The sequence below is a fragment of the Leptonychotes weddellii genome, chromosome 8 (assembly GCF_054177405.1).
Source record: "Leptonychotes weddellii isolate Sample4059 chromosome 8, ASM5417740v2, whole genome shotgun sequence".
NCBI classification, from domain to species: Eukaryota; Metazoa; Chordata; class Mammalia; order Carnivora; family Phocidae; genus Leptonychotes; species Leptonychotes weddellii.
Window position 1 is genome coordinate 79,590,394 of NC_138376.1, and position 6,508 is coordinate 79,596,901.

General features: G+C 35.6%; 1 pseudogene; it reads right to left on the reverse strand.

Moving 5' to 3' along the window:
• Nucleotides 1-1,932: 1,932 nt before the first annotated feature.
• LOC115942176 (cytochrome c oxidase subunit 1-like) lies at nt 1,933-4,655 on the reverse strand (annotated as a pseudogene).
• Nucleotides 4,656-6,508: the final 1,853 nt, after the last annotated feature.

Genomic DNA, 6,508 nt, shown 5'->3' on the forward strand with positions numbered 1-6,508 from the left:
GAGGAAGATTGAGTTAAAGTAAAACCATATTACTAGACCTGATGTTACAAGGAAAGCTGATAGAGTGCCTATAAATTGTTGGGAGCAGGAGTTTACTATATGGTACGTGTGGGTTTGGTGGGTCATTAGATGTTATCATGTAAGGGGAAGGCTTACTAGTAGAGTGAATATGTAAGCCTGAATTAAGCCCACAGTGAATTCAAGGATAGTAGAATTAAGAGTGATGAAGGTAATGAGAGCTATAGTGAGGCTAATTTTCATTAAGGCAAGGCTTCCTCCTACAATTAAATGAATGAGTAGGTGTTCAGCGGTGATACTGGTAGTTAGCCCTACAGCTAGTGCTCTTGGTTGGATGAAAAGGCTAATGGTTTTGATAATTGCTAGTATTGGAATGAGTGGGATGGTTATTCTTTGGGATAGGAAATGGGCTAAGATGCTTTTGTTTTGTGACACAAGCTATTAATTACTGTCCCTGCTCAAGGTGGAATGGCTATTCCCAGATTCATTGAGAGTTGTGTGGTGGGTGTACCTGAGTGTGGTAGTAGGCCTAGCAGGCTTGCTAAGCCAATAAGTAGAATGAGTAATCGGAATATTAGGGTTCAGTTTTGTTCTTGATTGTGTCCTATGATTATGGATAGTTATTTGTTTTGATGCTAACTGAATTAGTCATTTTTTTTTCCTTTTTTTTTTTTTATTCTTATGTTAATCCCCATACATTACATCATTAGTTCTAGATGAAGTGTTCCATGATTCATTGTTCATGCACAACACCCAGTGCTCCATGCTGAATTAGTCATTTTTTGATAGCAATTAGATAGTTGTTGATTAGTTGGTTAGGTTGTAGGGAATATAGTAATTGAAACTATGATAGATAACCCTATCATTATTGGGATAATGAAAGAGGCAAATAGATTTTAATTTACTTTTTCTCTCAAGGGGTGAAGTACTCCAGTGTCTTTGTTGTTTTTAATTTTGAGTTTGATTGGTCATAGTGATTTGAAATTTTTAGCTGAAATACAACAAATAGGTTTATAATTATTAATATGAAGGTGATAAATTACACTGATGTGTCTAGTTGTGGCATATCATTAAGGAGAAGCTTAAACTCTGTCCTTAACCTTTTAAAGGTTAATAAAACTACTTAGCTGCTTTCACATTTTTTTTTTTTTAAGTTTTATTTTTTTAGGGGGGAGAGGCAGAAGGAGAGGGAGAGAGAGAATCCTAAGCAGGCTCCATGGCCAGCTCATGAACCTGAGATCATGACCTGAGCCAAAATCAGGAGTCGGGCACTTAATCAACTAAGCCACCCAGGCACCCCAATACTACTTAACTTCTTAATGACATTACAGTATAGTTGCAGATAATTTTTCTAAGTGTTTTAGTGGGATTAATTCAAGAATAACTGGTATAAAACTGACTTGACCCACAAATTTCTGAGCACTGCCCGTAATATAGGTTTGTCTGTATAGGTATCAAGGTTGTTTGATTTGTTTGGGGGTGGCTCATGAGTGCAAGATATCTGCCAATGAGATTAATATTTGGATTGTTATTTCTATGGGTAAGACAACTTGGTTGTCAACCTTTACTAGTTGTAGTTCTGTTGGTTTTCGGTCTTGTGTGGGGATCAAAGTTTAAGGAGTCAAAGAAGTCAGGAAGTAGAAGTCAAAGTTTAAGTCTTTGTAGTCCATATATTCATAGCTTCAGTATCACTGACAGCCTAGTTTTTCCAGTTACTGGTGAGGGGCTGTTGATCTCATCTATTATATCAAGAATTTATAGTGATGGCAGAGCAATTAAGATTAGGATAATGACTGGTAAGATAGTCCATATTGTGTCTACTTCTTGCACATCTATTTTATTTGCGTTAATTTAGCTGTTAATACCAGTGAAATGATATAAAGAACTAGAGAGTTGGTTAAGATGATTATGTATGGTCATGAAAGTGTAGGAGTTCTTCTATAATGTGGGATGTTGCATCTTAAAAGCCTAGTTGAATGGATATGCCATGGAGATATAAAGACTTAAACCCATAATTTAACTTTGACAAAATTATGTAAGTTTTACTAATATTTCACTATTGAAAAAGACATAATGGTTATGGTATTGGCTTGAAACCATTTTTAGAGGGTTTTTTTTTTTCTTATTTTAGGCTTATGTAAGAGGATTCTTTAAATATATGATATGGTGGAGGGCATCCATGTAGTCATTCAGGATTAGTGTTAGTTAATTCCACGATTGCTACTTCTCATTTAGATGCAAATACTTCTCAAATTATGAAGATAATTAATATTACTGCTGTTAAGGAGATGAATGAACCGATAGATGACATAGTGTTTCATGTTGTGCATGCATCTGGACAGTCAGAGTAATGTCAGGGCATTCCTGAGAGGGAAGAAAGTTACATTAGCTCCAATTACTATGATTGTAAAGAGGATTTTTGCCCAAGACAGTTGACTGTGTAGCTTGTAGAAAATAATGGGAATCAGTGAACAGATCTTCCTGTGATGGTGAATAATGCTCCTATTGATAATATGTAGTAAAAATGTGCTACCATATAGTATGTGTCTTGGAGAACAATGTCTAGGGATGAGTTGGCTAAGACAATTCCTGTTAGACCTCCTATGAATAGGAAGATAAAAGCTAGAGCTCATAGTATGGCTAGTGATCATTTAATGTTGCCTCCGTGAAGGGTTGTTAGCTAAATACTTTTACTCCTGTAAGGTGGCAATAATTCTAGTAGCTGATGTAAAATATGCTATATGTCAACATCTGTGCCTACTGTTAATATATGATGGGCTCATACAATACACCTAGGAATCGAATAGATATTATGGCTCAGACTATTCCTGTATATCCAAAAGGTTCTTTTTTCCCTGAATAATACATAATAATGTGGGAAATTATTCCAAATTCAGGGAAGATAAGAATATAAACTTTGGAATAGCTGGAGAATCAAAATCAATATAAGCATTGGTATCAAATTGGGTTGCCTCCTCCTACAGGATCAAAGAATATGGTGTTTTAGGTTATTGTCTGTTAGTAATATGGTAATTCTGGCTGCTAAGACTGGATGTGATAGTAGTAATAGGATGGCTGTAGTTAGGAGGGATCCAATGAATAAAGGTGTTTAGTATTGAGATACAGCTGGTGGTTTTATACTAATGATTGTGGTAATATGATTGATAGCACCTAAAATTGAGGATACACATAGATGGAGAGAGAGGATTGTTAAATTGACTGAGGCTTCTAGTGAGTTAGGTTCCTGGTTAGGGGTGTGTATGCTCTTCAAATAGTTCCTGATGATGTAAGAGCAGAAATGATGGTGGTAATAGTCAGAAACTCATGTTATTTGGGGCTCCTGGGTGGCTCAGTCGTTAAGCGTCTGCCTTCGGCTCAGGTCATGATCCCAGGGTCCTGGGATTGAGCCCCACATCGGGCTCCCTGCTCAGTGGGAAGCCTACTTCTCCCACTCCCACTCCCCCTGCTTGTGTTCCCTCTTTCACTGTCTCTCTCTGTGTCAAATAAATAGATAAAATCTTAACATGAGTTTCTTTTTTTTTTTAATTTATTTATTTGGGGGAATGCTGAGGTGCTCTGATTATTAAGGGGACTAAACAGTTTCCAAATTCTCCAATTATAATAGCTAATACTATAAAGAAAATTATCATGAATGCATGGGCAGTTATAGTTACATTATAAATTAGGTGATCTCCCAGTAAAGCTCCAGGTTGGCCAAGTTCCACATGGATTAAAAGTACCATTTAAAATCACACCAAAAAAAAAATATTTAGGTATAAATCTAACAAAATGTGTCCAGGATTTATAAGTAGAGAACTTTAAAACTGATAAAAAATAAACCAAAGACTTAAATGAAAAAAAATAAAAGGATTCAGACAGGGGCATCTGGGTGGCTACACTGGTTAAGCATCCGACTCTTGGTTTCAGCTCAGGTCATGATCTCATGACCTGTGTTGGGCTCCATGCTCGGCATGGAGTCTGCTTGTCTGCTTGTCCCTCTCCCTCTGCTCCTCCCCCTGCACTCTCGCTCTCTCTCGAATAAATAAATAATCTTAAAAAAAAAAAAAAAAAGGCTTCAGGCAGTTCCTTCTATTCTAGTTCATGCACCAAATAGTAGGTATGGAATGCTGATATCTTTATGGTTTGTTGAGAATAGTAAGCAGTTTATGAACATAGGTAAAATAGCTGAGTAAGCATTAACCTCTAAATCTAAAGACAGAGGTAGAGTCCTCGTTTGCCAAGCCCTGTGGGGAATATCATACTGAATTACAAATTCAAAGAAGCAGCTTCAACTCTGCTGGGGCTTCTTCTGCCTTTCTTTCCCCTAGGTGGTGGGAGAAATAAATTGAAGCCAATTGATTCGGGTATTTAGCCATTAACTAAAATTTCATGGGGTGGCAACCCACCAATCTAGTAAGGTTTTAGCTTAATTAAAGAATTTGATTTGTGTTCAACTGATGTAGGATAAAGTCTTACAAACATCGTACTTTTTAGGAATTAAGTGAATACACTTAGGGCTTTGAAGGCTCTTGGTCTTTTCTAACCTAAATTCCTACTCCAAGATTGATAGCATTGGTGTTAGTGGGAGAATTGTTGTTGATGTTATAATTAGTGGTGTTAAAAGAGTTAATCATTTTGTACTTTCAAATTGTCCTTTTATTTTTATGTTGTTTATTGATGGAAATATAATTAGTGATGTGAAGTTAATTGCATGTAGAAGTACAGATTGAGTAGTGCTATAATGGCTATTAATGTTGGTATAATAAGCTAATTTTTTGTCAGTTCCTGGATAATTATCCATTTGGGCAGGAATCCCAAGAGAGGAGGAAGGCCTATTGATAGTATGGTGGTAAAGATTAACGTAGTGATTAAGGGTATTTTGTTTCATATATATGAGAGTGATAGTGTTATGGTGGATGAATTACACATAAAAATATGAATGTGGTGAGTGTCCTCATGATGTAGATTAATAGATTTTGGGTTATTATTGTTGGGTTATAAATTGTGATAGGTGTTATTCATTTCATGTGGGCAATTGATGAATAGGCTATGATTTTTCATATATGCATTTTTGTTAAGTCCACCTCATCTTCCAATTACAATTGATGTAATAGCTATGGTTAGAATTAAGTCTGGATTAATGGAGATGAGATTTGGTATAAGATTGACACTGATGCAAGTTTTTGTCATGTTAATAAAATCAGACCTGAGGATAATGGAATTCCTTGTGTTACTTCAGGTACTCAGAAGTGGAAAGGGGAAAGTCCAAATTTTATAATGAGAGCTATTGTTACAATGGCAGATGGATGCTGTTGGATTAGAGATTTTTGTAATTGTTCATTGTCCAGAGTATATTAAGTTAATAATAGCCATTATAAGAAGTACTGATGTTGTTGCTTGTGTTAGGAAATATTTAGTAGATGCTTCTATCGTTCAAAGGTTAAGTTTTTTTTTTTTTATTAAAGCTAGGATAATAGCTAGTATATTTATTCAAAGCCAATTTAGATAGTCAGTGAGAGCTTGTTATTACAATTATAGTTCCTGAGATAATGGTTGTTATAATGTAAAAATGAGGGGGGTTATTAGCATGGGAAGGATATTAACCAATATTGGGGGGGATGGGCTCAATAGCTTATTTAGCTGACTTTATTATAGAATATGCTATAACTTTTAAGGTTTGATTCCTATAATTATAGGAATAAAAGAAATAACATTAAAATATATATTACAATAATATAATAAATAAGATTTAAACCTCTATTATTTACTCTATCAAAGTAACTCTGTCAGAGGTATTTTTAGGATTGTGGTATAATACCTGATCTAATGATAGGCAAGGGTATGTGTCACATACAAAGAGCTAATCTAGTGATAGAAAGTTTTTTCACAAGAGGTATATTAGTTGTACTGGAATTGTGGGTAAGATGCCCAAATTCATGGAAAGGTAATGGTTAGTAGGAGGGTTTTGACAATGATATTAACTGTACATAGTTCTGGCATATAGGGGCTGTGAAATGCTTCTAGGAAGATGATTGTTGTGAAAATGTTTATTAGGAGGATTTTGGCCATTCTGCTAGGAACAATAGGGCACATGGGCCTGCTGTATATTCAGTGTTGAAGCCAGTGACTAGTTCTCTTTCTCCTGTTAGGTAGAATAGAGCTCAGTTGGTTTCTGCTAGTATTGAAATGAATCCTATCATGGCTAGTGGTCATGATGGAAAAATTAATCGTAAGGATTCTTGAGTAATGATTAATGTTGATAGTGTAAGCAATCCATTTATTAGTAGTACTGATAATAAGATAATTGCTAGAGTTACTTCGTGTGAAATTCTCTGTGCTACTTCGTGTGAAATTCTCTGTGCTACTCCTCAGATAGCTCCAGGTAATGCATATTTGAATTTGAGGCCTGTCCAGATCAGGGGGAACTTATAACTGAGCTTGATATAGCTAGCATGAATAGTAGTCCTAGGTTTATATTGATTAGTGGGTA